The 6,316-nt window shown below is 40.5% G+C and overlaps 1 pseudogene; it reads left to right on the forward strand.

Annotated features, from left to right (window-relative positions):
- Window positions 1–507: 507 nt before the first annotated feature.
- LOC109794244 (uncharacterized) lies at window positions 508–5,110 on the forward strand (annotated as a pseudogene).
- Window positions 5,111–6,316: the final 1,206 nt, after the last annotated feature.

Raw genomic sequence — 6,316 nt, forward strand, 5'->3', positions numbered from 1 at the left:
GTGCTTATCAGCCTTCTTTTGTTGTTCTAGTCCGTTTTAGTGCTCTGTTGGGCCCTTATGGGTTACTCGTGTCATTTTAGTAGTCCTTTGTTTCTAGTACTAGCAACCTAGACGAAATCTGGTGTCTATAGGTGATGAGTCAATATTTTCCCCTATTTTCTTACCTTTCTGTACTTATTTTAATCTTTGATTTGTGCCTAATTGCTTATATTTTGCATTGTTTTCTATTTGGGCTGTAATTGGACCGGTAATTCATATTTTAACTAATTTGAATTTTCTGAATCTAATTATTCCAAATTTCATTTTCAGGGCAGTTTAATAATTATCTGGGCTTAGAATTAATTTCTGGACTTCAAGTGGAGTTGCCACGTCATTTTGCACGTCATCTACCATGTCATCGCTGCACCATTTTCCACCTCAGCATTTTCCACCTCAGCATTTTCCACCTCAGCATTTTCCACCTCAGCATTTAATTTCATTTTTTTTATTCTGTTTTATTTGTAATTTTTGGGTCAGACCTAACCTAGGCCCATGTTGACTCTTTTAGGTTTATTTTAGGGTCCTAGGGCAGCCACCAACCTTGAGACTTGATGTGACCACGTTGGGACTGCCTCTCTTGAGTTTTCTGGACGTTTTCCTTTCATGCAGCTACAGTGTTTTTACGTTTCTGATACCCTGTTGCTTTCATTTACGTTTTGCTCTCTTTAGCTGCCATTTTCGTTTTACTCTCTTCTTCTCCTCTTATATGCATTTTGTATCTGAACTGAACCTTTACATTTGAAATACAGATTACTCATTTTCGTTTTCCTTCTCTGCCATTTTCATTTCTGTATTTTAATGGAAGGCTAAAAACTATTGGGTTGGCTTCTTGTTGTGGATTGTAATTTTTGTTTGAGGTTGGGTATGTTTGTATGTCTCTGTTCTACTTTGTTCTTCTCCATTTAACCTCTGTGTCCATGCTTAATGGGTTGTGCTTCAATGCCACAGTTGCTTAATCTGTGAAGAGGTTGATGTTGTATACGTTTTCTTAATTCGTGTAGGGAAATCTTGAGTTAATCTTCGCTTAGTTGGTTAACTCGGATGGAATAAGGATTAAGTGGTTAATAGAGTAATCTTTCGAATCAGGGATAAAAGAGTTGCAATCCGAACAAGGAGCCAATCTATTTTACTTACTGTGTTATCTGCGTTTATTGTGTTACAAACTGAATTTCTGAACCAAACCCCCCATTTTGTGTGTTTAAGCCTTTAACAGTAAAAGACGGTCCTTGGGAGACGACCTAGGAGTCACTTCCTAGTACTACACTTAATTGTATTTATTTGACCGGATACGGCTTCGATCAAATTTGGCGCCGTTGCCGGGGACCATTGGTTCCTGTTAGAGGCTGTGTGTTTGTGTGTTATTAGTCTTGTTGTGTTCTGTTGTGTGTTATTTGTTCTTGTTGTGTTCTGTTGTGTGTTTTGTGTTTTAGAGCTCTGTTATGTTATGTGTGTAGTGTAATCAGTGTATCAGTGTATCAGTGTATTAGTTTATCAGTTTATCAGTTTTAGTGCATCAGTATCATTTTATCAATGGAACAGTAACTTGAATTTGGTTGCTGTCATGTGTTTGTCATAGCTGATCTTTATTGCATTTGATAGCCCATTGTTAACCAATTATATTGATTCCATTTGGTGTGCTAAAATCATTGTTCTGTTGAGTTTCAAATCTGGTGCAATTTCGTGGTACATTCTGGTGCATGTGAATATGTGAATAGTGATGAATAGTAACCAATTTTTTCCAATTAATTGTGATTTTTGGTTTTGATAGCTAGACTCGTTATTTTTGCCTTAATTTTTGTGTGGTAACTTCTTTCAACATATATTTTGTGTGAAAAAAAACTAGAGGTCAAAAGGAGGTCCAGTTTGGAAGTTACAAAAATTTGTGAACCAAAACTTCAAACAGGCATAACTTTTGCTCTGGTGGTCAGAATGAGTTGATTTTTTTTCAAATTGTAGAGAAAATTGAGATCTATCCCTTGCTAATTGACGGTGTTTATTGGCCCAGAATAGATTTCCCAAAAAAGGCTGTTTACTATTTCTTTTTTAATTTTGAAGTTTTATTTTCTATTTTTTCAAACTTTTCATAGGTAGTTCATATAGCTAGGCTTCGAATTTTGTTCTCAAATTTTTTGTGGTAGTTTCTTATGATTTTAGGATGATGTTGGTGCATTGGTTTTGATAGTTTCCAAATTTTCATGAAAATTCCCTTTTTACCCCTATTGTTCACTATTCACGGTTACTATTCATGCATGTGTTTCATGTAGTGCATGACTAGGAGCAACCCTGAATTTTTGCACCCATTTGATCCTGAGATTGATAGGACATTCCATAGATTAATTAGAGAGCATATCATTCCATCTTTAGATAGTGTTAGTCATAGCCATAGTGATAGTCTTAGTGATAGTCTTAGTGTAAGTGTTGCATCTGAACTTCATTCAAGTCAACCACAAAACATGGGTGAACATAATGGACCTCATGAGAGGACTCTTAGGGAGATGGCTGCACCTGATTTCACATATGAGAGTCTATGCATTCAATATCCTGAGGAAGATGTTCCTTTTGTGCTAAAAACTGGACTAATCCATTTGTTGCCTAAGTTTCATGGTCGTGCAGGTGAGGATCCACACAAGCATCTCAAGGAGTTCCACATAGTTTTTTCCACCATGAGGCCACCTAATGTCCCTGAAGATCACATCTACCTGAAGGCATTCCCTTTTTCATTGGAGGATCTTGCCAAGGACTGGTTGTATTATCTGGCTCCTGGTTCAATAACAGGCTGGGATGACTTGAAGAGAGTGTTCCTCGAAAAATTCTTCCATGCATCCAGGACCACTGCAATCCGGAAAGACATATCTGGAATTAGGCAACTCATGGGGGAGAGCTTATACGAGTACTGGGAAAGATTCAAGAGGCTGTGTGCTAGCTGCCCTCACCATCAAATTTCTGAGCAGCTATTATTGCAATATTTCTATGAGGGGTTGAACATGATGGATAGAAGCATGATTGATGCAGCTAGTGGAGGAGCTTTAGGAGATATGACACCTGCTTCTGCTAGAGGGCTGATTGAAAAAATGGCGTCCAACTCACAACAATTCAATATGAGGAGTGATGCCATAGTTGTGAGGGGTGTGCATGATGTGGTAGCCCCAGATTCCACTGAACACAAAAGGCTGGAGAGTAAGATTGATGCTCTCACCACCTTGGTTTCACAACTGGCTGCAAATCAAAAATCAGCTCCACCGCCAGCAAAAGTATGTGGCATCTGCACTTCAATGAATCATCCAACAGATGCTTGTCCCTCCTTGCAACCCTATGCTGCAAATATCTACAATAACAGACCAGCGCAGCAACAGTAGCAGAGTTATGACCTCTCCAGCAATAGGTACAATCCAGGTTGGAGAAAGCATCCTAATCTCAAATGGTCTAACCAGCAGCAGCAACAACAGTTCCAACAGCCATTCCCTCCCTTCCAAAACAATGCTGGTCCTAGCAGATATGTACCTCCTCCTATCCAACAGCAGCAGCAGAGACAACACGAAGTTCCTGCACCACCAGCTCGTCAACCTTCTACTTCTGAACCTTCATTGGAGGAGTTAGTGAGGCATATGACTCTTCAAAACATGCAGTTCCAACAAGAGACCAGAGCTTCCATTCAAAGTTTGACAAATCAAATGGGTCAAATGGCAACTCAGCTCAATCAGGCACAGTCCCAAAATTCAGACAAGCTACCTTCATAAACTGTGCAAAATCCAAAGAATGTGAGTGCCATCACCTTGAGGTCTGGCAAAAAAGTTGACATACCACCACCTACAGCTGTTGCACCTCCACCTGAGCCTACACTTGAGAAAGAGGGCCATACAGGTAGTAGCAAAAAATTTCATGCAGGTGGACACAGTGATGATCTACATCAGCCTCCTATCCCTCTTCCATTTCCACCAAAATCAATTCCAAGCAAAAAGATGGAAGAGGTTGATAAGGACATCTTGTGACTTTCAGGAAGGTGGAGGTGAACACACCTTTGCTGGATGCCATCAAGCAAATTACCAGATATGCTAAGTTCCTGAAAGACTTGTGCACCCACAAGAGGAAGCTGAAGGGCAATGAGCGAATCAGCATGGGCATAAACGTCTCAGCACTCATAGGTAAATTTGTTCCACACATTCTTGAGAAGTGTAAGGACCCAGGTACATTTTGTGTACCTTGCATTATTGGTAACAATAAATTTGAAAATGCCATGCTTGATTTAGGAGCTTCAATTAATGTCATGCCTCTGTCTATTTTCAATTCTTTGTCTCTTGGTACTTTGCAACCTACGGGTGTGGTCATTCAGTTGGCCAATAGGAGTGTTTCCCACCCCACAGGTTTTATAGAGGATGTCTTGGTTCGGGTTGGTGAACTAATTTTTCCCGCTGATTTTTATGCTCTTGATATGGAGGAGGGATTCTCCCATGGTTCTGCCCCAATCATTTTGGGTAGACCATTTTTGAAAACAACCCGGACCAAGATTGATGTTTATGCTGGCACCTTGTCTATGGAATTTGGTGATATTGTTGTTCATTTTAATATTTTGGATGCCATGAAAATTCCTTCTAAAGCACATTCTGTTTTTCATGCTGAATTGATTGATGATCTAGTTGATGAGCACATTCATGATTTACATTCTTCTCATGCTAAGAAGCATTCATTTTCATCTGATTTGTATTGCTATCTTCCATGCATTGAGTCTGAATCTGAATATCAATCTGAATGTGAAACTGATTATGAGGCATCTGAATTTGAATTTGACACTTTGGGTGCTGTACCTCTTGCTCTTGATTTTATACAGTCAGAATGCACTAACCATTTTGCAGGAAGTACAAAAGAATCTGACTTGGAGGTTGAGGTACAGGCTGCGGAACCCCTTCTCCCTTCTTTGGTTTCTTCTGATGTTCAGCCAGCACCCACACCAGAGTTGAAGCCTCTTCCAGAGAACCTCAAGTATGCTTACTTGGAGGATGATGAGAGATTCCCTGTGATCATATCCACATCCCTTGATGCTGATCAAGAAGAAAGGTTGTTGCATGTGCTTTGAAAGCACAAGAAGGCAATTGGTTGGACCCTGGCAGACATTCCTGGCATTAGCCCATCCACATGCATGCATAGGATACTCTTAGAGGATGGAGCTAAACCAGTCAGACAGCCCCAGAGACGACTCAACCTTGTCATTTTGGATGTAGTGAAGAAGGAGGTGACCAAACTTCTTTAAGCTGGGATCATCTATCCCATTTCAGATAGTCAGTGGGTGAGTCCGGTCCAGGTGGTCCCCAAGAAGACAGGCCTCACTGTTGTGAAAAATGAGAGGGATGAGCTCATCCCCACTAGAGTGCAAAAAAGTTGGAGGGTCTGTATTGACTACCGGAGGCTCAACCAAGCAACAAGGAAGGATCATTTTCCTTTTCCCTTCATTGATCAGATGCTTGAGCGTCTGGCAGGTAAATCTCATTACTGCTTTCTTGATAGGTTCTCTGGTTATTTCCAGATTCATATTGCTCCTGAGGATCAGGAAAAGACCACATTCACCTGCCCTTTTGGTACTTTTGCCTATAGAAGGATGCCTTTTGGCCTATGCAATGCCCCTGGCACATTCCAGCGGTGCATGCTTAGTATCTTTTCTGAATTTCTTGAAAATTGCATAGAGGTGTTTATGGATGATTTTACTGTTTATGGATCCTCTTTTGATGCATGTTTGGATAGTTTGGATAGAGTTCTGAATAGATGCATTGAGACTAACCTTGTTCTTAATTTTGAGAAATGTCATTTCATGGTTGAACAGGGTATAGTTTTAGGGCATATTATTTCTAGTAAGGGCATAGAAGTAGATCCTGCAAAAGTCTCTGTTATTTCACAGTTGCCTTACCCCTCTTGCGTGCGAGAGGTTCGATCTTTTCTTGGCCATGCAGGTTTCTACAGGCGCTTCATTAAGGACTTCAGCAAGAAAGCCCTTCCACTATCCAGCTTGCTTCAGAAGGATATTGAATTTGATTTTGATGACAGGTGCAAGGAGGCGTTTGATTGCCTCAAGACAGGCTTGGCCACCACTCATATCATTCAGGCACCAGACTGGACAGTTCCCTTTGAGCTGATGTGTGATGCTTCAAATTATGCACTGGGGGCTGTCTTAGCACAGAGGGTTGACATATCACCTAGGGTCATATACTACGCTTCTAGGACACTGGATGCTACTCAAGCAAATTACACGACCACGGAAAAGGAACTTTTAGCTATTGTTTTTGCACTT

The sequence above is a fragment of the Cajanus cajan genome, chromosome 6, assembly GCF_000230855.2.
Source record: "Cajanus cajan strain Asha chromosome 6, NIPB_CcT2T_4, whole genome shotgun sequence".
Lineage (NCBI taxonomy): Eukaryota > Viridiplantae > Streptophyta > Magnoliopsida > Fabales > Fabaceae > Cajanus > Cajanus cajan.